At 37.4% G+C, this 27,017-nt stretch overlaps 1 protein-coding gene across 18 annotated transcripts in view; it reads right to left on the bottom strand.

Moving 5' to 3' along the window:
* DTNA (dystrobrevin alpha) overlaps positions 1-26,748 on the bottom strand; it is a 418,043-nt gene extending 391,295 nt beyond the window's left edge. For 6 of the 18 annotated variants that reach the window (XM_071208615.1, XM_058277122.2, XM_071208618.1 and 3 more), the window contains exon 1: positions 26,474-26,713. The gene's annotated coding sequence lies outside the window, so the exon portion shown is untranslated. Of the gene's footprint in view, positions 1-9,695; positions 9,790-25,972; positions 26,053-26,473 lie in introns of those variants that run through there. The other 12 variants (XM_071208624.1, XM_071208628.1, XM_058277128.2 and 9 more) reach the window with 7 other exon arrangements.
* Positions 26,749-27,017: the final 269 nt, after the last annotated feature.

Raw genomic sequence — 27,017 nt, 5'->3', positions numbered from 1 at the left:
CTAGGAGCTCCTTACTCTACTGTCATCTTGGTGGTTTTTTTATTCTCTGACTTACTTTCATAAGATTATTCTTGCTTTGTTTCTTGAGGACTGGCCATGGTAAGAAAAAGAAGAAGCAGGGAATCCATAATCCAGCTACCAAAATAATACAGACAATTAATACTATGACTTGGACCAAAGTGCTCTTTGTGAAGCACTTGATAAGTGGTTGGACTGGGGTATATTTTGAGGGCACAGCTGAAAGAATTTGCTGAGAGATGGGTTATGGGATGGCTAGGGAAATGGTTGACAAGAATAATGTCTAGGTTTGGGTGTGAGCAACTGGCTGATTGCTCAGAACATACTGAGATAAGAGAAGCTTTGGGGAGAAGCATATATCAGGGAAGTTCTCTTCGAAATATTAAATAGGCAGTTTTAATACAAAGTCTAAAGTTCAGACTTCAATCATTCGAAAATATAGGCAAATCTAAGAACCCATCTGCCACATAACAGAGTGCTCAGTAAGTGATGGCTTTTATTTGGTGGTGGTGGTTGTTTACTGCCAAGTTAACACCATATCTTACCTCTAAGACGTCACTCCAGAAAAGAGTGGGATAAGAGGGAACAGACTGACTCAGCTGGGGCAGGAACTGTTCAAGAAGTCTACCCAGTAACAGATTCTTGCTCTGAACAAGAGAGAAAACCTGGGCAATGTTAGTAAGGGAACAGAAGCAGTAGTTATCTGGAAGGGAAATGGCAGGGAACAGTAATGACAACTGCAGGTTCCCAGGCAGCTATCTTCAGCAATCGTTCTCCAATGTTTTCATCTCACTGGGAAGCTTTAAAGAAATGAGGTTGGAGGAGTCATTTCAGATCTGACTCAGAATATTTAAGCAGAGTCCCAGAACATGTAATTTAAAAGTGTTCCCCAGGTAAGTACATGTTTGAAACTACTGCCCAAGGACACACCCTTCTAAGTCCTCTAAGACATGACATGTTTGCTAACATTGACTGCTCAAAAAGCAGGATAGAAAGAACATCATGGTTGTCTTTTATGTCACCACCATATTCAGTGGGAACATAAAGCCCATTTATTAACAAAGGTACCCAACAAACAGATCTAAAAGAGGTTTGCTTTTCAGAAGAGTGCTTTGAGGCCACAAGTGACTGCAATGTTGCTGCACTTCAAAGAACATTTTTCTTTCAGAACAGTAACCACAGTCACCCATGTATGTAAACATTATTATCTGAAGGTCATGAGCACTATAGCATTTCAGAAAGGGTATGAAATAGGGAGTCAGTAAAACCTGAAGACTACCAGAAAATCAGGTGACTTGAGGAGAACTTTCTTTACCTCTTTTCTTCATCTTTAAATTGAGGCTCTCACTATATTGGTGATTTTCAAAGACCCCTAAGGTTCTGCATTATTGCTTCAGTTGAGAAGCTGGATTAAGGAGGAGGCAGTTTTGATTTCATCTTTTTCCAGTTTTGTGCATAAAAAAGGGATTCCCCTCCTTAAAAAAAATAAATAAAAAGAGGCTTTAAAAGCATTATACTAAGTGATCTAAAGGAGCTAGCCTGTACTAAACCTTCATTACAAACCAAGTAAGCACTTTAGACTTGCCCTTCTTGCTTTTCACCATTATCTTGTGAGTTAAGGGTTATAAAAAACACTTATTTCATAAATGAAGAAACTGAAGCTCAGAGGAATTTATATATTTTTTTAAAAAACATATTTTGCTGACACAGTTTGTAATCAGAACTACTTTATTTCAGATTCAGGCCTATAATATACAAAGCTCACGGCCTTTATGTTAACAATAATGCTTCCTTCTAGAATTTTATTTTTGTTTTTGATGTAAAATGGTCTGACCTAAATTAATAACATCTCTTCCTTAGTTCTAAATGATTTTTGACAATTAAAAAACTGTCCACCACGAAACCCTTCCCCAAGTTCTAGCTCCATATATAAAAACTATAACTAGTACAGCTCTGCCTATATGTTTAATGGAAACTTAAAACTCAACAAGTTTCAAATAAACTCATTTAATCCAAACCTCTTCTCTTTTATGATAACACCACCATCCACCCAGTCAACCTTTGACTCTACTTTCTTACAAAACTACCCTCTACTAGTATATTAAACTTTCCTCATTAATTTCTCAGATCTATTCTCTCCTTTCTGTCTTTATATCCCTGATTTATTTCTCATCTAAGCAATTGCAAAGAGCATTCACCTGCTCTGCCTGCATCTACCTGTATCCTTCTTAAATCTACCCAGGGCTACCACAATTATTTTCCCAAAAGAAAAATTCAACTCTATTATTTTCCTTCTAAAATATTTCAATGGATCTCCACTGCTGAGAAAACAAAGTACAAGTTCCCAAAGTTGGTATACAAGGCTCTCTGTGATCTGCTCCTGCCTACCTTGTGAGCCTCATCTTTTGCCAAGCCTGATCTCAAACCTGTGCTCCAACAATTCTGAGTTATTTGCAGCCCTGCATATATCATGCTATTTCTTGCTCTTATGTTTATGGTCATGTTTTCTCTCTTCTCTCATCTTCAGCTAGATGACCCTTCTACTAATTCTCTAAGACTACTTCAGGAGTTGCCTCCTTCAGGAAGCTTTCTCCTAGCTGGATTATGTCCTTCTCTGTGCATTCTTCTCTCATCATTTAACCTGCAATTTTGAAAGTATTTAAATATATACTTACCCAGTTATATGAGAAGGCAGGGGTTCTTAATCAGGACCATGGAAAGATTTCAGGGGGTCCATGAACTTGAATTGAAAATTCAAAATGGCACTCTTATAGGTACATGTTCATGTGGGTATGATATACTTGTTAAATATACACAATTTAGTGTGGATTAGGGATCTGCAATTTTCACCTGATAGGCAAAGGAGTCTGTGGAACAAAAAACGTTAAGAACCCCTGTTATAAGGTCTTTCAGGGACTATGATCTATACTAAATTTTCAGTCTTTACTTCCTAATGGTGTCTCAGGCATGGTAGGTAGCCTTTCACAAAAATGTGTGCTGGATTAAAAACTTTCAAAATTGAAGACATTTTTGCTCACATCTCATACAAAAATTGACTCGAAATGGGTCATAGATAGAAATGTAAAATAATAAAACTTTTGGAAATAAACACACAGGAGAAAATATTCAGGATTTGGGTGTAGGTAAGAGTTCTTAAACCTGACATCAAAAGTACATGGTCCAAAAGGGAAAAAAAAAATCAATAAATTGAACTGCATCAAAATTAAAATTGTTTTTTTCTGTGAAAGACCCTGTTAAAAGAATGAAGAGACAAGTCACAGACTGAAAAAATGTACCTGAAAACTACTTTTCAAACATATAGAATATATAAAGAACTCTCAAAACTCAACAGTAAAAAAAACCAAATAATCCGATTAGAAAATGGGCAAAAGACATGAACAGACATTTCACCAAGAAGGACATACAGATGACAATTAGGCACATAAAAAGAATTTCACCATAATTAGCCATGAAGGAAATGCAAATTAAAACCAGAATGAGCTATTGCTATATATCCCTCAGAAGGACTAAAGAAAAACATTGTCATAACACCAAATGCTGGTGAGGATGAAGAGAAACTTAATACTTTATACACTTTTGGTGGGGATGCAAAATGGGTTGAGCCCACTCTCAAAAACTGGTAGTTTCTTATAAACTAAATATCCAGCAATTGCAGTCTTGAGCATTTATTCAAGGGAAATGAAAACTTACATTCACACAAATACCTGTGCATGAATGTTCATAGCATCTTTAATTTATAAAACCCCCCAATTGGGAAAAAACACAAAACAAAAAAGATGTCCTTCAACAGATGAATGGTTAAACAAACTGTGGTACATCCATACCATGGAACCCTACTTGTGAACTTTGGATAAAAATCAATGGATTTTGCAAGGTGTTACCGTTAGGGAAAAGGGGTGAAAGGTACATGGGACTTTTCTGTGTTATTTCTTACAGCTACATGTGAATCTATAATAACATCAAAAGAAAAAGTTAAAAAAAAAGTGAAAGCATTTAAATGTATTACAGAAATTTGGGGAGGCTTCCATATGAGAAGCTGAAACAATGTATTGAGCAATAGACGCTGCTTTGGTTAATCACATCCAACAATCACGGAGATGGCTAAATTCCATTATATTAGTTAAAGACGATCAGATATGGCTATGGAAATAGATTGGTTGAAAAGCTAAAAGGTCTTGGCCATTCATCATTGCCTGTGGCTAAATTCAGCTCATCTCTTAGATGAAAGGGTGGGTTGTGGCAGTTTGATACTATTTAAGAATTCCAAAATAGATACTGGATTATGTTTATAAACTTGCCTGTTGCTCTGGGAGTATTAGATTGTATTAGATTTACAGGTTTCACTTTTACTTGATTAAATTAAGATTGGGGTTTTGATTTGGTCACATCAATAGGATGTAGAGTCCCCACCCCTTCTGTGGGGGGACACTCAGAAAAAGGACAGGGCAGAAAAGAGAGCTGAGTTTTTGGACGCTGGTACCCCAGAGACAGCCGAGTCATTCTCTGATAGTTTCCAGCTGCAAAGACCAGAGCCCTGAGCAGCCAAGCCCAGGAATGACAGGAGCCCTCTAGCCTACTGCTGAGATCAGAAGAGGCTGGAACCATGGAGCCTTAAAAGGAAGAAGGCTGAACCTCACAGACATCATATGCCATCTTGCTTTAATACCTGGCAAATGACTTTGAGTACCTCCTATGGTATCTTACGTAGGATTCTTTAGGGCCTTGTGACTGTAAGCTTCTACCTCAAATAAATACCCTTTATAAAAGCCAACAGATTTCTGGTACTTTGCATCAGCACCCCTTTGGCTAACACATGGGGCATGAGGATCTATACACACTTCCCTCCAACATTAATGTTCTAAAATCGAGTCATGGTTTTAAGCCAACCTAGAGGATATATTAATTTCTAAAGGAAAAAGAAGACTGTCACTGAAATCTAGTTAGAGGAAAAAGGTAAAGACTTTCCCTTTGGTAAGCTTACCAAAACAGCTTTAGTACAGCATTTTTTGATGAAGAGAAACTTTAGTCACTTTCTGGAAACAGGATACACCAAGCAAATGCACAACATGTGGAGGCACTTTCTTAGGAAAATTGGAAATATAACACAGCACCATCCCATTAAAGCATAAGTAATAAAGAACAAAGGAAACACATATTTAATCTATTATAATAAGCAGTAAAGTATGGAATATAATTGAAGACAAGATTTATTTCACAAATACAACTATGGCTCTGAAATAGTAAGACGCTTTCAAAAATCTATACGCTGTGTGTATTTGCAGGTGTTATGTATGTATTTTTAAAATAATTATTCAAGGAATTGAATCTTTTGGCACTGAAGTAATTTTTCTCAAGGAAAGGTCTAGCAAAGCAATAGATGGTTAACATTTAAAGAGAGGAAATCATTTTAATAACAGAATGTATCCTGCACTGGATGAGGGAGCATCAGTCAGAAACTTTCCAGCATAAGGGATTCTGTTGTGCAGGAGGGTGAAGCAGGAGGAGCACAAGAACTTATATTTCCTGAACAACAAACAGAAACCATAAGGATTAGCCAACCATTAGTCCAAACAAAGATTAAGAAAATATTTTCTTTATACAGTTTACCATCTGACAAAGCAAACAAAGCTTGTGAACCTGCAGGCCAGCCACGTAAGTGGAAAAATCCCAACTGGAATGGATTAGCTAGAGCTGACTTCCGTGTAGAAGGAATCAAGTTGAATGAACTGGGCCAGCTGTTTTGGAGTTTTTTGAGCAAGGATTCAGAAAGGCAGAAAGCAAGGTGAAAAAAAAGTCTAGCCTAAAAGCTAGAACTAAACAAACAAATAAAGGCTTTTAGGCATATATGCCAGGATAACAAACCTATAGATGCCAGGATAACAAACCTATAAACACCAGTGCCACCCATTACCCTCACCACCCCAAAAAACCCTATACTTCACAATTATCATGGCACAGGGCAAGGTGAGGTTCATGGGCTACTGAAACACAAAACCCTCTGGCCATATTTTTGTATCCCTTTTCTTCTTCAAGAGTACCTTAGATGTTCAATGATTCAATTTTTAACAAAGTCAGTGTGCTTAGCCATGGACCTTACATCTCTTAGAGGGATGGTTCTCAAAGTTTATCCCCTGGACCAGAAGCAAAACCATCACCAACAACTTTTTAGAAATGCAAATTCTCAGCCCCCACTCCAGACCTCCTAAATCAGAAACTCTGGGAAGGGAGTACAGAAATCTGTATTTTTAAAACCCTACAGGTGATTCTGAAGCACACCAATGCTTGCAAATTACTGTCATATATAGTTGGGGTCCAAAACTCCATATTTCAGGGTTGGTGTGGGATTAGGACAATGATCTTACAATCACAGATTTTCTTAAAAATAAAAACTGACCCTTCATCTTAATAAAATACACCTAAATAAAATAACCAAGAGTAAATTTTAGGATCTTTAAATATCCATTGTGGAGTGAATTCTGACACTAGCATTTCTATGCTTAACATGGACCAGATTTCATTCATTCTGTTCCATTATCCCAGGTCCCTCCTGGCAGAGGAAACTCTCTAATCAGGAGTCATGACACTAAACTCTGTGGTCTGGGCAAAGGATGTTGAATTTAGGAGCACCCAAGTAGGACTCAAGTTCCCACTTTTCTGTTTGCTATCTATGATCTTTGACAAATCACAAAGCCTAAAGGAGAAAGGAGTCACTACTACACACGGCTGTCGTGAGGAAGAAGTGAGGCACCATGTGTGAAAATGGCTTTGGAAGCTTCATTTTATTGGTCAAACACTAATTTTAAAATATTATTCTCCTTCCTCTTTACCATTTCCTTTTCAGGAAAAGGGAAGCATGATGCTAAGAATTTCACAGTGGATCACAAGATATGACATCCATTACTTCTCTATTGCTACATAGTCTTCTCTTTCACCATATATGAGTCTAGAGATTTGGGAGGTAAGCTTAGTATTTTTCATTGCAGAAATCTGAGAGAGTTGCTGGCAGGAGTCAATGGAGATATCCAACTATTCATGCAGTTGTCATTCCCTTATTCAAGAAAGCCACTGAGACAATGCCACATATCTCCTGACACCCTTCATGTTCCTCAGAATTTCTATTCTATAGTTCCTCATATTTCATACAACAAAATTTTGCCTTCCTTTATGTCATATTGTCTCACTGCTTGTTTTCTTCACATCTCCCAAGTAGAATGTGAGCTCCCTAAGGACAAGGGAGCTCCAGGGTTAAGTCTCTCCTCTACCAGAACAGCTATTAGACAGGCAGGAATGTCTGAAACAACTATTCTGAAACTCCAGAGTTCAGGAGAACACTGCAGAGCATCCAAGGAAGAGCAGGAGGAAGAGGCTGGTAAAGGGAAAAGTACTGTAAAGACAAGTAAATTGCTCTCTCCTTATGATGGTTACTGGTACCCATCCCCCAACCTTGTACCCTGCATAACTCTTGAGCAAATTTTCCTGATAGGCTAGCTGACACTCAAGAAAATGTTTGGCATATCACCAGTTGGTTACAAATACAAGAAAAATGCATTTCAGGGAATAAAATCACAAAGTTAACATTTTAAAACATTAAAATATATAGTGTGTAACAAAAGACTATAAGACAAAAAAAAAGAAATAGGAAATGACGGTCCATCTAAAGGAAGAGGATAAAAATCGAGAAAATGCCAATGAAGAAGAATAGAATGGAAACATACTAAACAAAGACTTTGAAAAGTGATCTTAAAAATGTTAAGGGAAAGGAAAGAAAAAAACAAGAAAGAACTAAAGGATATCAGGAAAACAATGAATGCAATATGAGAATCTTAGTAAAGAGATAGAAATTTTAAAAAATGAACTGAACAGAACTATTGGAGTTTAAGGTCACAATAACTGAAATGAAAAATTCCCGGGAGGATTTCATTCAGCAGATTGGAGCTAGCAGAAGAAAGAAATAATGAACTGGAAGACAAGACAACTGAAATGAGTCATGCTGAGGAACAGAAAGGAAAAAATTACGAAAAGCAAAAATAGGCTAAAAGACATCTGGGACAGCATCTAGCACACCAATATATGCATACAAGATTCTCAGGAAGAGAAGAAAGAGAGAAAGGGGCAGAAGAAAGCAAATACTGACAGATATGAGAGAAATTGACAGTCCCACATTAATAGTAGGACATTTCACCCAACAACAGCATAATACCATTCTTCTTGAAGATTTTTATCAAGGATAGACCACATCTTAGGTCACAAAACAAGTCCCAATAAATTTTAAAAGTATTGAAATCTTACAATTATCTTTTCCAACCACAATGGAATAAAGGTAGAACTCAAAAACAAGGGAAGAAATGTAAAATTCACAAATATGCAAAAATTAAGCCATGTACTCTTAAACAACCATGGGTTAAAGGACAAATCAGAAGCAAAATTATGTAACATCTTGAAGCAAATGAAAAGTAAAATACAACATACCAAAACTTATGGGATATAGCAAAGGCAGTGCTAAGGGGGAAATTTATAGCTCTAAATACTTACATTACAAAGAAGGAAGATTTCAAATTAGAGACCTAACCTCAAAACTGGAAGAACCAGAAGAAGAATTCCAAATTAAACAAAAAAGTGAGCTGATGTAAGGAAATAAAGATTAGAGTGGAGATAAATGAAACAGAATAGAAACAAACAATAAAGAGAATCAATAAAACCAAAAGTTGGGTCTCTGAAAGATCAATAAAATTGACAAACCTTTAGAGAGACTGATGAAGAAACAAAGAGAGAGGGCACAAGTAACTAAAATCAGAAATGAAAAGAGGGACACTACTAATGACCCCATTGAAAAAAAAAGGATTATTAGAGGATACTATTAACAACTGTAAGCCAGTAAATTAGATAACCTACATGAAATGGAAAACTTCTTAGAAACACATAAACTATCTACACTGACTCAACAAGAAATAGAAGATCTCAATAAATGAATTATTAATAAAGATATTGCATCAGTAATCAAAAACCTCTCAAGAAAGACAAACCTATGACAAGATGGCTTCACAGGAGAATTTTACCAAACATTCTAAGAAGACTTAACACTAACCTTGCTCAAACTCTTCCAGAAAAATGAAAAGGGAACAAGCCTCAATTCATTCTACAAAATCAACATCATCACCCCAAAGCTAGATAAAGATACCACAAGAAAGAAAATTATAGACGAATCTCTCTTATGAATATAGAAGGAAAAGTCCTCAGGAAAATATTAGCAAACCAAATCCAAGAGCATATTAAAAGAATTATATACCATTATTGTTTATTGATTCAAAACAATAGTCAATTAATGTAATACATCAGATTAGCAGAATGAAATAAAATAATGAAAAAAAGAGATGCAAACAATGTTCAATAAGACATTATTGCTATTCATTTCTCATGGTGGCAAGCATTGCTTTAACTTCGTTTTGTTAATAAGAGATGTCCATTCAAGAATACAACATGTTTTTCATTGCTAGGACTCTAAAGTTTTCTACTATCAGCAGAGTAAGAACGTCTCAGAAATACTTTACAGAGAATGGTAATACTACCACTGAGGACCAGTGATGCATTCTGACTTAAAAGATCTATTTGCCCAGAAGCTACACACTGCAGCTGTGCAATTCATCTGCTAAACTCACCACTGGTGAATATCTGTATATGCTGAGGGTTTTCAGGAACTGTTGTTGACAGCCATTTGCTTCAAAGATGAGAGGGCCATTTTGTGTTTCCTGTCTGAGACAGTAAAGGTTACATTTCAATAGCAGCCCAGAACCTGAAAGACAGTTTATAGAAGACCAGCTGGGGAAAACTGGACCAGAAATGATTTACTAGTGGATACTTGACCCTTTGAGATGAATCTGTACACTTAGAAATAATCCCTCTTCTCACTTGGGAAGATAGTGAAACCTAAGTTAAAAAGATGAACTCTGACTTTTTTTTCAGAAGGAAAAATAGTCCAGGGAGTTTTAGTATTAGAGGTCTCTAATATTTCTGTGTTTTGACTCAATTCCATTGTCAAAACCTACAGCAAAGTCTGCTAAACATACACTCTGGTGCTGGTGGTAATTTGGGGAGCACAGGAATCAGGTAAGTATCCAGCGTGATGACCTATTGTGCAAGCTGCCATCACACTTAGGAAATAAAGAGTGGCTTCCTTCAACGCATGCAGAAACTCAGAACAGAAACACAAGGGAAAGGCATGCTCCAGGCAAATTCCCTCAAATAAAAGGAGATATGCTTGAGCTGGAGCCAGTGGAAGTTCAAGCCAATTTCACTCAAGTTTTCTAAGACAAGGTAATCTCAGAAAACCGAGGGACTTGGGAACATCCATGAGAATGATGTGTACATAGCTTTCTACTCTATTATAATAAGCTTATGTCATTACTTAGCATTTGTGACTTTTTATAGAGCTGTGGTAACTTTTTAAAACAGAAATTCTGAGGACAAACCTGATTTTGTAGATCTTTTCTTAATTACAATATAGAGACATTAGTTAAATAAATCACAAGGTTATGACCAAGGGATCACTTTCCATGCACCTGGTGATAACTCATCCTAATTACACACGACCCAAGAGCATCCTATCCACAGGAATGCTGGTCTGCCCATTCCTTTCTTCTTTCCAATCAAATAAAAGCTACTCTAACTCCTACCCTTAACTTGACTGCTTACTATATACAGCAATGCCCAGGCAATGCTAAAGTCGTCTAGTAGCTTATCTACATAGAAACCTAATGAGACATTTTATTTTTATACATTGTATCCCCCTTCTTTCTTCTTTTACTAATAATTTAGTATTAGAACTAGTGAATTTTAGCTCCATCATCCATAATTATGATACAGAGCAAATTACTTAACCTCTCTTTTCCTATTCTCGTCTCATCTAGAAAAATAGAGCTACTAATGCCACCACAAAGGGTTACTGAGGGGATTAATCAGATAATACATCTAAAGTGTTTAGGACAGTTCCAAGTACACAGGAAGTCTTCAGTACATGTTCACTATTTTTATTCAAGTAAGTGCCCATATTTTGATTCCAGGTTCCAGGAAAAAATCTGATGATTTTTCTTCCTATGGATATCTGCCTACAGGACAAGAATGCCCTAGTCATGTTGGTCCTAATAACAGTTATAACTCTAAATGTGCATAAGCAAACTGGCATTATTATTTATAGCTTAGTCTCTATAGACTTGGTCAATGTGACTGTAACCTTGAGAAAAACATCTGGCTTCTGAATTTATAAGTGAAGATCAATCCTGGATGTTGATGAATTCACTGTTTATCTGTCAACCCCAACTCCATTTTTACCCTGCAACTTCTATTACTCACCTTTGGCTTTTAACATAAGCTGCAGGTAAGACTCATACGAGGCCATTTAAATTAGAAACTCGGGGCTGGAATCCATGCATTCTAATTGAGAAGTACACATCTGGACTAAGTCCCATAGTTAGTGTTGACCTTAAAATCCTAAAGCCAGAAAGAGAATCTGGTTCAGTAGTTCTAGGATTCAATTTAGATACCTGTACTTTTAACAAACACCCCAGATGCTACTGGATGCAGGTGGTCCTTAAATCATATTTTTTAGAAAAACTGCTTTTAAAAAATTACCAGGATCATGGTCATAATGAGTCAGAGGTATACACAAAAAACCATGGCAAGTATTAACTTTGCCTTAGGCTAGCTCCTTGACATCATAAATTATTGAACCCAAGTGAATAACATAGAATGACTGATGGAACAAAGAGGAAGGAAAACTAAAATACCATGGGCTTAGTGAGGGCTTGGGGTAGGACAATCAAGGGAATAACTGTTTCTATTTGTACAATGCTAGGGATGAGTCTCTTAGTTTGCCACCACTCAACCCTATAGATGCTGGGTGGGAGTACTGAGGGAGGAAAGCTAAGAGAAAAAGAAACAAAAGCAAAGAGATGGAGAAAAGCGAGAAGTTGGTAGGAAAAAACAAGGGCAATTGGCATCAATATCTTCACAAATGGATAGAAGCAATTAAAGCTAAGAGAGAAGTAAAGCACGGGTATGTGTCACTTTCTCCTTCCTTAATCACTAATCTAAGTCTCAAAACAAAAGCAAAAATAAGAAACAAAAAACAGTACTTGTGCTAACTCACATGAAATCACAGGAATTTTTTCCCCCTTAAACTATTATGGTGAGGTGAAGTTAGGTCATTTTGCCTTTCTACCCACTCCATAGCAGATTGGTGATTAGAATACCACTTTCTTTGGATTCCCTTCATTTGTTTTCCTTCCTTGTCTATGAATGGTCTTGAACTATAAGAATATGGAAAGAGTCTCAATCTCATATCCAAATTCAATCTAAAGTATTTCAAGTGCTTATCATACTTTTTTCCCCTTGCTGTTATGTCAGCTATCTACCAGAAAATATGGTATTAAACAAAAACAATGAACTCTAAATGAACTCTAAAAAAACAAAACAGAAATAAAAGGATTTAGTCACAACATTGAGAAAAATAAACAAAAAGAACAAATAAACACTTGAATTAGTTTCCTATTTTGAACAGTAGATTCATTTTTTGAGCAAATTTTCAAAATCAACCTGATTCCTATCACTTACTAAAAGCTGTTCAGCAGCATTAGAAGAAAATATTATTTTGTATACATTTTAATGGTAAATATTACTTTTACAGTTTAGCTTAAAAGGAAGAGGTAGGATTTATCTGTATATGGAAAAAAAGAAATCACCTGACACATTCTGTGTTTATAAATAGAAACTATCCCTGTAGGGAAAAATCTGGACCACTGCCCATAGAAGACATGAAGTACACGTCTCATCTTTCTAAATCACCCTCTTCTTGACCCTATTCATTTGTGTAGGAACTATTTTTCTTCATATTTAAGCCTTATCTAGGCATTTTGGTGATGATTTAATTATTACCACATTTTTAAACTGCCAAGTAATTACTTTAAGAAAGAAGTATGACTAGTATTTCCAGAACTAGGGGCTTTTATTTTATCAAGGACGGCTCTGTGTGAGAGACAACATCTGTTACACCATTGAAAAATCTGTTCTTAAAGGGATGGTTCCTCCAATCTGCCCAAATGGTGTTATTTAACAAACACTGTATAATGAAGGTTTGGAAAAGTCTTATGCCCCAAACACTGCAGAGGCACAATCATTTAAGCACCAAAGCAAAATGAGTAAACGAGTAATAGAATCAGGTTGACAGCACAAAGGAAACAGAAGGAATGAACAAACAGTACAACAACCTGTGGTGAGGAATATTGAAAGGATAAGTGAATAATATTTTCCCAAACCAAGAATGTGTGTCATCTTAAATCAAAAGCAGATAATTGCTCATAAGCATTTTCCTTGCTTACTCAAGTTCATGACACCTTTAAAAAGTGTATGGAGTAAAGCTTAAAAATTACACATTGTCAAATGGGATACCTAGTTAAAAGGCTTAATCAAATATTAGTAACCAGAAAAAGTGGGTGCTAAGTAAATTCAAATTGAATATGTTCTCTGAGTTTAGTGAACTGCTGACAGAGTAAAATAATACAAAACACAGAATGGACATTAAATAAAACTGAGCTATACTGAGGGTTAGAACCACAGACTACTACTCAAAACTACTCAAAAAGTATCTCCCCCTATGTTATTGCAATACAAAACAATTTAAAACCCTTTAATGCTTACTTCTTGTTAATTTCATCTTACTCCATTCTGGGGATTGTAACTGTACCCCAATTATAAAATCTCTATTCAGAAATGCAGCTTCTCTTTCCTTATGATAACCATGTAGTCAAGATTTCTTTTAAAATGCCCAAGAAAAATGTCAGCTTGCAGTAGACAATGAATCCCCGATGGTGGAGCTGATGTGGTAATGACAATGATGAATCTGGACATCTGCATATGCATCTGTCTCTAACAATACTGTGCGACAAGAGCTCCTAAAAAAATCATCTTCAAATGATGCAGATGCCCCACCCTTTCCTCCAAATAACTTCATGTCTGGTATCAGCTCTCGAAAAGAATATAAAAGCAGCTAGAAAAACCATCAATGTATGACCAGGCAGCTAAGAGGAACAAAGGCAGGAAAGTATAGGCATGGCTCATTTTATTGGTTCAACCACAAAATAAGAATGTGGAGTAGTTATTCCCATTTGAGTTAAGGATGCAAACTAATTGTGAAAGCCTCTTTGAGGCCACCATGAGAACAAGATGGTCAAGTAGTCCCCCCTCCTTCCTCAAAATTCCTGGGCCGTGGAGCCTGTGCTGGTTGTGTGTTCTTTTAAACATCAATAAATTTGACAAACCTCTAACAAGACTGAAAAATTTTTTTTAAAAGAAAGATATCAATTACCCTGAAAGATCAAAGGAATAACCAGGGACTATTACAAATGACTGTATACAAATAAAACATGTCAACCTGGATGAAGTGGACAAATTCCTTAAAAAATTCAAACTACCACAGCTCATACAATATGAAGTATATCATTTGAATTTCCCTAATAAGTACTAGGGAAATTTAATTTGGAACTGAAAAGCTCCCAAAACAGAACTCTATCAATCCAGATGTAGAATTCGACCAACAATTTAAAGAAGAATTAATACAAATTTTCTACTATCTCCTCCATAAAATAGAAGAGGAAATAAATCCCGCTTCATTTTAGGATGCTAGTATAACTCTAATATCAATACTAAAGACAATAAAAGAAAACTAAAGACTAATATTCCTCATGAAATGTCACACTCCTTAACAAAATATTAGCAGACAGATTCAGTAGTAAGTACAAAAATAAAAAACAAATATATGGAATTTATTGCAGGGATACAAGGCTGGGTCAGTAGACAAAAATCAGTCCTATAATCCAGTATATTAACAGGCTAAAGAAGAAAATCACTTGATAATGTAACTTTTTGCAGAAAACATCTGACAAATATCAGCATCCATTTGTTATAAAAACATTCAGAAAAAAATAAGAATAAAGGAAAGACTGCTCAACTTAATAAAGAATACGTACCTAAAACCTACAGTTCACATTATATGTAATAGTGAGGACTGAATGCTTTCCCCCATAGACAGGAAGAAAGATCAAGATGTCCATTGTCACCATTCTTACTCAACAAAGTACTGGAAGACTGAACCAGTGCAATAGAAAAAGAAAAGGAAAAAAAAAGGGATACAGATTGTAAAGAAAGATATAAAACTGCCCCTATTTGTAGAAGACATGATGGTCAAAATCAGGACTCTACAAAAAATTTTAGAGCTAATAAGTGAGTTCAGCAAATTCCCAGGATACAAGATAAACATACAAAAGTCATATTTCTATATATTGCAGTGAATACAAGGACTGTGAAATTTAAAATGTATTATCATTTACAATCACTCAAAAATGAAATACTTCCATGTAAATCTAAAAAAACATACCCAGAACCTGTATCCTATAATATACACATCACTGGTTAAAGATATTAAAGATTAAATTGAGAGATGTACCATATTTATGGATTGGAAGACTCAATTACATAGAATATGTCAATTCTCCCCAAACTGATTTACAGGTTTGACACAATTCCTATCAAAATCCCAGAATGATTTGCTGCAGACATAGACAAGATTTTCTAAATTTTAGATAAGCAATTTGATCATTCAGTCCTTGAACTTTAACCTTTGACTGGAAGTGACCTATAGGCAATAAAGATTACTTTCATTTACTGCATTTTTACTTGTGTGCATTCTGGGTGCATGGTGACCGCTGGTTCAGTCCAGGCAACTGACATGCTTTTCATGGTCATATAGTACTTATGCAGGTGTCAGGAAAGGTCAAATATAATTCCATTTTTATTTTGAATTTTTAAGCTTTTGGAAAAGTTCCATGTCCTCATGTATTGTGCAATAACGACTTCCTTGGCAGTTTTGGTGCGTTCGTTGCCAGCAATGGATGTTATAACAGAAAAAATTTTCATTAACTCCTGCCACCAAATGATAAATGCATGATAGGGCCTATGAAATGAATTTATCAGGTATAGTGGGATTAATAATAAAGTGAGGGATCCAACATTCAAAAAATAACTAGCCATTAAGGAAATGCAAATTAAAACTACATGAGGTATAACTACATACCTATCAGAATGGTAGAAATTTTTCTTAAATGTGACAACAATAAATGTTGGTGAGGATATGGAAAACTGGATTACTCCTTCATTCCTGGTAAGACTGTAAAGTGGTACAGTTATTCTGGAAAACAATTACAATTTTGCACATAACTAAAGTTCAAACTACAGTATGGCCCTGCAATTGCAGTCCTGGGCATTTTTCTCAAAGAAATTAAAATTGATATTTACACAAAAAAATTGTACATGAATATTTACAGTGACTTTATTTATAATAGTCAGTAACTAGGAAAAAAAAACTATGTTTTTAAACAGGTTAATAGCTAAACAAACTGTGGTACATCCATACCATAGATGCATTGTCAGAGAATTATGTGGAGGGGGAAAAAAAAGCAAATACTAAAAGATTACATACCATATTACTCCATTTGTATAACATGCTTGAAATGATAAAATTATAGAAATGGAGACCATATTAATGACTGCCAGAGGTCATGGAGGAGGTGGGGTCTGGAGCAAAGTGGATGCAGCTATAAAGAGTAACAGGAGTATCCTTGTAGAGATGGGATTGTTCTATAATGACTGTATCAATGTCATTTCTATGGTTTTAACACTGTACCATAGTTCTGCAAGATGTTACCAATGGGAAAAACTGAGTAAAACACACATGGGATCTTTCTATATTTTTTCTAGCAACTGCATTTGAATCTACAATTATCTCCAAAAGTTTACATATATATGAAATGAATATCATTTAACTATTCTGATTATATTGGGCAATGTAAAATGAATATAAAATATGAATTGGAAGTTGATCTGCGCTGCTTTTTATAACAATATATGACCAAAAACAGATAGCACAGATAATACTTTTGTCCATGTTCATGCAGGTGACAGAAAAAAAAAATACACACATTTTTGGTCTATTCTCTGTTACCACATTCATACCATCAAGTCTGTTCAGAAAACAGAGCTTGGTTGCTACACATAGGTTTTGGCACTACTCTTGGCTAGGGCTTGCTGTCACCTAGGCTCTCTCATTCACTTACTCAAAATAAAACATAGTTCTTACTTGTCATTATTTTTTGACTAAATAAAAACACCATTGGTAAAGCAGGGCACCATCAATTTCACAAAAAATTTTCGTCTCTGTTTTCTTTGTTTGGAATTTTATGCAGGAAGAACTTTCCTATGTTGAACTTCTAGGACACAGTTGTTGGTCATTCTACATATAAATACTAAGTAATTTTTCTAGGTAGTAAAGCTATTGAAAGGAACTGGCTAATTTTATGTGGTAATTATTAGGTCTGTTCAGTCAGGTTGCAATTTTCATCCATTCGGGCACTTGATAGGATTGTATTTCTTGGCCATCTTCAAGTTATGTATGGCCATATGACTTGCTTTGGTCCATAAAAATAAAAAGACTTTATGAAATGGTGGGTGATTCACCATGTTCCCATGTGCCATGATGAAGGAAAATGATGTTCCAAATGATGCAGGCTGTATCAGCCTGTGTCCTAAGTAAGGAAGATACATTGATCAAGATGGGGATACAGCATCAGTGAGAAATAAACCTCTTTTCAGGTACTAAGATTTTAGAATTGTTTGTCTCCACAGCATCATCTAAACTATTGTCACTGATTGACATATTTTTCTGTATCAATGATATATTTATTAATTATATATCAATTACATTAAAATAATTTGACCACAGGACCCTGCACTATGTCATTGAATCAGTTAGTGAACTATTCATTGGCATATTTGATAGCACCCTCCACCCTGAAAACATACACATACTAAAAACAACAATAAAGTAAAATCCAGTTTTGCATCTTTTTCCTTATGGTATAAGTTAGAATAGTAGTATACTAGTTACTCCATGACATCAAGCTTTGTATTGTTGACTGGGATACATGAGTCACAGAAAACAAATACATTGCTTTGAGCATATTCAATATCTATAGAGCAAAGTTTCACACATTCATATATGTGTGATTCTTGGTTAATATTGACATTAATCATATTAACTGCATATTACCCATCATTTGCAAGAAGAAAAATATTGACTATCATTATATTTGGACTTCTGGGAAGATGGTAGATTAGAAAGGCATGGGAGTCTCTTCTCTACCAGAAAAATAGCTAGAGGTTGGCAGAAATGGCCTGGAAGAAAATCTTTTGGGGAGCATGTGTAGCTCAGTGGTCAAGATTCTGCTTCCTATGTACAAGGTCCCAGGTTCAACCCCCATACCTCCTAAAAATATGTTCTAGGGTTTAGGACACCAGGGGATGGCTGGATACCACCCAGAAGCAAGAGGAGAACAGGAAAAAGTCTTGACAGAAAGATTGTTGAGTAGAAGCTGCAATTGCAGCCACTGGGGCCCTTTCCCCACACTATGAGCAGACAATTTTGAATTCTCCAGCCTCAGCCCAGTGGCTACAGAGGGGGCTGCAGTGACCCACCTCCCCAGGAAACAGAATACAGAGGGATACAGCCTAAGGCTGATTCAGTTTTTGACCCACAAATTTGGTCCTCTGTGTCCCACAAGCACTTCAAGGCAGGTTGGAGATGCACCATTGTTTGCCTTGGGAGCCTAAAAGGGACAAAAGAGATCCAACTCTCACATATACCCTCACTACTGACTGGGATTGGTTGTTGAGGATGCAGAGGGAAGTGAAATTATTTCCTACCCAGTAAAAGGGAGGGGGCTTCCAGCAGATACTGGAGAACAGCCTCTGAGAAAGTTTAAATTTCCAGGCTCTGAATAGCTTCCAGACAGGATCCTATGTCACATTGTTGAGATCAGTGTTGCAAGGAACATACTCTAACCAGAGTTTGAACATAGAGGAATGCCAAAGAGCACCATCTGCTAGCGGACTAAGGAAGTGCACTTGAGGAAATCAAGAGGATTTTTCCATTGTTTACAGCCTCCCTCCCCAAGGGCCTTCGAAGTAGGGTCTGCAACACATTACTGGGCCCATGGCCCAGATTTGAGCAACTAAAAGGGACAATCCTAAAGACTTAAAACAGGTTGAACCAAGAATCAAAGAATGGCAGTGACACATAGCCTCCTGCCACTAAATCCCTATGAAAGAGAGAGAAATTGAGCATCAGAATAAACTCTCCATCATAATCAGATGCCTAAACATCAGCAAAAATTACAAGCCATACTGAGAAAATGGAAGAAATGGCCCAGGCAAAGGAATATACCAAAGCTCGAGAGGAGACACAGGATTTGAGACAACAAATCAATGAGAGTCATATAAATTTCCAAAATTAAATTAATGAAGTGAAATAAATATTACTGAAGAGACAAAGGATATCAAGAAGACACTGAGTGAACACAAAGAAGAATCTGAAAACCTGAACTGAAAAATGATAGAAGTCATGGGAATGAAAGACACCATAGGTGAGATTAAAAGAAACACACTAGAGCCATACAGCAGTAGACTCAAAATGATTGAAGACAGAATAAGTGATATAGAAGACAGAACAGCTGAAACTGAAGAGAGCAGAGAGAAAGAAATAATGGAAAAAAACTGAGCAGGAGCTCAGGGAGTTGAATGATAACACAAAATATATCAACATATGTTTTATGGGTGTTTCAGAAGGAGAAAGAAGGGAAAAGGGGTAGAAAGAGTAAGGAAATGATGGCTCAAGATTTTCCCAACTTTCATGAAAGAAGTAAATCTACATGTTCAAGAAGTGAAGCATATACCAATCAGAATAAATGCAAATAGACCTACTCCAAGACACATACTCAGAATGCCAAATATGAAAGATAAAGAGAAATTTCTGAGAGCAGCAAGGGAGAAGCAAACCATCACATACAAGGGCTACCCAGTAAGACTCAGTGCAGATTTCTCATCACAAACCATGGAGGGGAGAAAACCAGTGCTATCATATAATTAGGAAACTGAAGGAGAAAAACTACCACCTTAGAATTTTTAATCTGGATAAACTGTCCTTCAAATATGAAGGTGAGTTTAAAATATTCAAAAAATAGGAAATAAAAGAGTTCATTAAAAAAAGAATCCTCCTTGGCAGGGATTATTAAAGGAGCCTTGCAGCCTGAAGAGAGGCTTAGAGGAGAGTGTAGAAGGCAGGAATAACAGAAAGGATATCTAAAAGAATAAAAAGAGAAACAAAAATAACATATGACATATGAAAATGAAAGAATAAAATAGTGGAAGTAAATTATGCATTTTCAATAATATCATTGAATGTGAATGGATTAAACCCCTCAATCAAAAGAGAGAGGTTGACAGAATGGATAAAAAACATGAGCCATCCATATACTGCCTAAAAGAGTCTCACCTTAGAACTAGGGCTACAAACCAGCTGAAAGTGAAAGGCTGGTAAAGGATACCCCACATAAACAGTTGCCAAAAAAGAGCTGGGATAGCTGTAAAAATATCAGACAAAACAGACTTTAAATGCAAAAATGTTATGAGATCGAGAAAGCCATTATATATTAATAAAAGGGACAATCCACCAGGAAGAAATAAGTCATAAATATCTACGCACCTAACCAGGGTATCACAAAATACATGAGGCAAACTCTAACAAAATTGAAGAGAGAAACAGACATCTCTACAATAATATTTGGACACCACTCACATCATTAGATAGAACTAGACAGAAGACCAACAAGGAAACAGAGAAATTGAACAATATAATAAACTAGACCTAACAGACATATACAGAACATTGCATCACAGATAAGTGGATTATATATTTTTCTCAAGGGCTCATAGATCTTTCTTCAGAATAGACTACATGTGAAATCAAAAGGCAGGTCTCAATAAATGTAAAAAGACTGAAATTATAAAAAGCACCTTCTCAGATGATAATGGAATGAACTAGAAATCAATAATAGATGGGAAAGGGGAAAATTCACAAATGTGCAGAGGCTAAACAACACACGCCTAAACAATACCTGAATAGACATTTGTCCAAAGAAGAAATACAAATGGCAAAAAAAAAAAACCACATAAAAAATGTTCAACATCACTAGCAATTAGGGAAATGCAAATCAAAGTGACAGTGAGATACCATTTCACACCTACTGGAATGACTACTATTAAAAAGAAAACTGCAAGTACTGGAGAGGATATGGAGAGAGAGATAGGAATGCTTATTCACTATTGGTAGGAATGTAGAATGGTACAGCCACTGTGGAGGCTTGTTTGGCAGTTCAGAAAGAATTTGAACATAGATTTGCCATGTGACCCAGTAATACCACTACTGGGTATATAGCCAGAAGAACTAAGAGCAGTGACACGAACAGGCATCTGCAGACCGGTATTCATGGTGGTGTTTTCACAATTGCCAAGAGAGGGAGACAACCCAGGTGTCCATCAACTGATGAATGAATAAACTGTGGTATAAACACACAAAGGAATATTATGCAGCTGTAAAAAGAAATGAAGTTGTGAAAAAAAGACAACATGTATGAAACTGGAGGACATTATGTTAAGTGAAGCAAGCCAGACACAAAAGAATATTCACTGTACAGTTGCACTATTACAAACTAAAGACTCATAGAGTTAATAACTAGAATATGGGTCACCAGAAAATAGAATGAGATTACAGAATGCAAACTTGAGGATTAACCTGTGCAGAATTGGTAAAATCATTGTTTGTTAATCTTTGGAAATGAATAGAAAACTTGAAACAAAACATACTGTTTGTAACTAGCAGCTCTATTATATGGTTATGACAGTGGTTGAAAAGGAAAGTCTAAGGTGGACTGTATAGCATAGAAAAACCTCACACAAAATATGAATATGGATAATATTGCATATGTAAGACTTTGAAACTGAACAAATGTGTGCTATTATAAGATGTCAATATCACAAAAAACAAAAACATACTAAGAAACAGACAAAAGTACTACATATTGTATGATTCCATTTATATAAAATATAAATCAATTTATAAAGATGGAATTAGATAAGTGGTTATGTAGGGCCAGGGAAGGATAAGAGTGATTGAGAGGTGATTGCTAAGGTGTGTGGAGTTTTTCTTTTTTGGAGTACTGAAATTGTTACAAAATTTTTTTGTGGTGATGAATGCACAACCCTGTGACTATACTAAAAGCCATTAATTGTACACTTCGGATAGATTGTATGGTAAGTGGATATATCTCAAAAAAACCTCCTTTTAAAAAAATTAGCTTTTAAGCTCTGAGCCATAAGTATGAATGGTCACAGAACTTCCCAATGTTAAATTATTTTCATCATTTGAAATACTAAAGCATATACTTGTAACTTTAAAATTTTCAATTTTTCAATTGGTCCTCAAGTTAGCATTTTTAACCCAAAAATATATACTATAAAGTCAGAAATTTCTCACAATCCTGTCTTTGTCTAGGCGTTCATATATCTCTTCTTTATACATTTTTCCTGCAAAACATGGTATAAAAAGTATGGATATAAAGGAAGCATTCCCCCTCCCCGCCATATTTTTATTTGTATTAAGGGGAACGTAACAAAAGATCAAATTAGGAGGTATTATGGTTTTCAACAATGATAGAAATTTAACGCACCAGAAAATTATTAACATGAACCAGGTATTATATATCAGTAGTTAGTAGCACGGACTCTGCAATCAGACTGCTTGAATGTAACGACCATCTCTAGCCGGGTGACACTGGTCATGCTTACTGTGCTCCCTGTGCTTCAGTCTCCCCTTCTATAAATGGAATTAATGGTAGTTCATGCAGACTTTGTTTAAAGCCCAAAGAACGATGCCCAGCACAGAGTAAGTGTCCCATAAATTATCATTATGTTTGCTTTAAATTTAATACACACTCCCCCAGCATACTCCACACTTAATATCACCTTCCTTCACTGGTAAGTGTCCCTTGGACACTTCTGAGAATCTTAGGGACCATATTAAGAAACAATTAAAATTCTATTTTGAGACATTTTGCTGGTTTCACAACAACCAAAAACAAACAATGGAACTATTTTTATCTGAAAATAACTGCTGCAGTAAAGAAAGTAAATAGCTCTATTTCATTAAATGTAAATAACCCTTTGCTAACAGGATAATAATCAGATAAGAGTATTGCATTCTCCATTGGCTTTAAAAATTGTTGATAGGAGCTCTGTACACTTCCCCCGGTTCATGGGTAGATAATGGGGAAACAGTATGTGCCCTGAGGAGGAGAGAAGCAAAAAAAGAACCAGAGTGAGGCAGATGTCTTTCATTGAGGAAAAAAATGTCAGAAAATTAACAAGAAAACGTTCAGAAAGATCACTTGACTTAGTAAATACTTTCTCACACATCATTTTCTGAGCAAAGATATGACTTCTCAGGCATCCTTTTCTGTTCTCCAAGTCTAGTCCAGATTCCACATCCTCATAGAATACCTTCTGTCATTCAGTAAACTTATCTCGATTTGTAATTACACATTCATTTTATAATTATTTTATTGACCCTCACTTTATTGTGCTGGTGGCTCACACATCTTTCTGCTCACCATTGATCCCAGTTCCCCGCCAAGCACTAGTAACAGAAGCTAGAAAACTGGAAGATTTTCTGAGTAAGTCAAGAAAGGATAAGTGAATGTATCATAGGATTTATATAATAAACTTGGAAAATTCAAGCTCAATTTCATAATTCAAAGACACCTGTGCCCAATGAACTGCAATCAAACTGACTACAAGACTGCATGCACTCTAGGGTCACAAAATAAAGATTCAGCCATAATTTGCAAGTTGTGGTGGTGTAGGTGGTAGGGGGAAGTGTGGAGAGACCACTGAAGAGGTGGATAATTTTTCTCACATCCACAAGTCCCACTTCTATGTAACTAAATTGGATTCTTTTTAAAAAATTTATAATGCTGCATAAGTGTGATTCTGGAACTACATATACTGGATTTAATGAAACCAAAAGACAAGAATTTAAGGAAGTCTACGAAAACCAAAATAATTTTGAAACTCATTGGATGGAGAAGCAATTAAATTTATGTGGAAAAAAAAAAGGAGACTTAAGAGAGACAACCATCCAAAAAAATAAGTATTATGAAAGCTCCCATAAAAGCTCAAATAAAGATTAATTCTCTAAATATGTGAAGTTCATCCTACTGAGATCTTTCTTCATATCATGATTCATTTAAAACAAGCAAAGATTTTCAAAAGTATTTCAACTTAGAACTAATGAGAACATTTGATTTCCCTCTTCATTGCTATACAACTTAATATAAAGTACATACAGTTGGCTAAAAGACATGAAATACACGAACACCCTCAAAATATAGCATGCTTTTAATCACTGGTAGTTGAAAGAGAATTGTATAATTATTCTTCTAAAACTGTCCAATCTCTTGTCAAAGTGATTAGATTAAAGGTAATTAAACATGCTTGAAAAATTCTGCAAGATGGTATTCTGAAAAAAACGATGCCATGGTTTGAACAAAGAGCAGACTAATAACTTAGGAACTTTAAGATTAGGTGCAAACTTAAATATGTAGTTTCAGTCATCTGCTTTTAAATAATTTACTGTTTCTGGGCTTTGCTGATCAATACTACTTTACTCAGTAATTATCGTAGGAACCTTCAAGTGTGGCAAAAAGAAGCTACTCAAAGGATGGGTGCCATAATTACAGTATTAAAAATTAGGAGGAGTTTACAGCACTGAACAAAGTGTAGCACATAGTAAAGAGGTTCATCTTCATAGATGCGGTCAATGTATCAAATATAAAATCCTATGGGTAAAATGGGGTCCTATTTTTTACCAAAAAAAAAAAAAAAAAAGTAACAAAACTAAACCCAACTGAGTTTTTAACACTTAATAGCTGTATGACCTTGAAAATATATTTCATCCCTCTGTGCCTCAGTTTCCTCATTCCTAAAATAACTTTATTACTTACTCCTTATGGTCTATTGGTATTGTGAGAATTAAGTGAGATAATAAGGCTAAAGCACAGAGAATAGTGTCTGACACATGTGGAGAGCTGTTATTTCCTGAAGTTTCTACCTTTGGAATAAGAAAAAAAGTTTTTTTGTAAAAGAATTAATTACTTCAACAAAACAGGCATAGTTTATGTTCATAAGGCAACACGAACACATCAAATACCAAGTAATTGTGACAGCTAACAGGAAAATTTGAACATCAAAATCAATTCAAAAGAGCAGGAACGAAAGGGGAAATAGATGGTAAGCTTCGCAGCAAGTGTTTATCCAATATTATTCCCCCAAGTTTTACACCTATCTTCCTCTTCACAGCCATACTCCAAGCCTACCAAAGAGGAAAGTTTCACCACCTAGTCCCAGGAAGGAATGGTGCCAGCAGCACCAGCACCGCCGCTGCCATCCTCTTCTCTCCTTGGCTTCGGTCTTTTGATAGACATCTTTCCATCTCCCACTCCGGGTACCAGAACGAACCGACCGCCCGCCCTCTGTCCGGCGGAAAACTCCGAAGTGGGCAACAGGCTACAAACGCCCAAGACACTCACCCCCCGCGTCTCCCCGCCCCACCCGTCCCCACTCCCACCCCAGCCATCCGCCCGGGCCCCGCAGTGCATTGCAACTCGCGCAGACGGCGCCGGCTGGAGCGGAACCCGCAGCGAAATTCCTGGTGAAAAGCCCCAGGTCGGTCCCCAACGGGAATGCCATCCCTAATGGGGCTGGCCACGCAACCTCCGACCAGCACAGCCCGCGAGGACAAACAGGAGGGCGGCAGTCACAGCCCAAACAACTCAGCAGGCGACGCGAGGGAGCCAGCTGCCATCGCCACCCCGGGAGCGGCGCGGCCGCGCGAGCGGGGGCTGAAGCGCGCCCGGGGCTTCCACCGGCGGCCGAGATTTACCTGCGCGGCCCCGCGGCCCCGGGCGGGCCATCCTGCCGCAGCCACTACCGCCGCCCCGCGGGCCGGAGGCGCCGCCCGCCGCCCGGGGAGGGGCCGCGCCGCAGTCCTGGTTGCGGCGCCCGGCACATGCTTCGCGCTCGCGTCTGTCGGCGCCGGCGCACAGGTGGGAACCCCCGCGAGTGGGCGGTTGGGCGAATCCCTTCCCCCGCCGGCGCCCTCCGCCCCCCGCCGCTCTTGACTTTGCCGGGTGCGCTGCGCTTGCCCTTGCTCCGGCCGCCGAGACGCCGGTGCCCCGGCGCCGTAGGCGGCTGCGGTCCCTGCGCAGCCGGGGCTGCGCGTGCTGTGCACTCCCGCCTCGCGGCGGGCTCGGCGGCCCCGGACGCCGCGGGCAGCGCGCAGCAGCCCGGCCCGGCGCCCACTCCTCGCCCGGCACACGGACCCTCTCCGCCCCCGCGCCTCCCCCACCCCGAGCTGTCAGGGAAGAAAACGCCGTGCACACACCTTGGAATGGACGCGCGTCCCAGTCACCGACTCGCCAAACTCTTAGAAGGTGTCCACTGGTCTGTAGGGAGGTTTGGGCATGGAGCAGAAGCCGCTTTCTTATTATTTAATAATGTTGAAAGTGCCGGGTCCGCTGCCAGAGTTGTGGGTCATGTGGGCACAGCAGAGGCTGGCTGCTGCCAGTACCAGGGTTTCCTGAGGATCCTGAAACTATGATCTCATCCTCCTCATCCGCCTCCCCCCGCCTTTCTCTCCGCGGGCGCGCACGCACGGCACACTCTCACACACACACACAGACGCGCATACACACTCACACTCACACTGCATGCACTCTCCTCCTTCCTGGACCGAAATATTTCTCCAGGGAAATATAGTGTTCACGCTCTTCATCGTGGGGGAAAAATCCTTCCGGATAGAGATTTTTTTCTCTTTTAAAGCTTGATTTATGTGCTTTGTTTATTTCTTACAGTTTTCCCTCACACGTGCAGAGGATCCGAACAGAGCCTTGAAATTAAAATAAAAAATAATCAGTCTCTTACCTTGA

The sequence above is a fragment of the Dasypus novemcinctus genome, chromosome 16 (assembly GCF_030445035.2).
Source record: "Dasypus novemcinctus isolate mDasNov1 chromosome 16, mDasNov1.1.hap2, whole genome shotgun sequence".
In the NCBI taxonomy this organism is placed as follows: Eukaryota; Metazoa; Chordata; class Mammalia; order Cingulata; family Dasypodidae; genus Dasypus; species Dasypus novemcinctus.
This window is presented reverse-complemented; position numbering and strand designations above follow the sequence as displayed.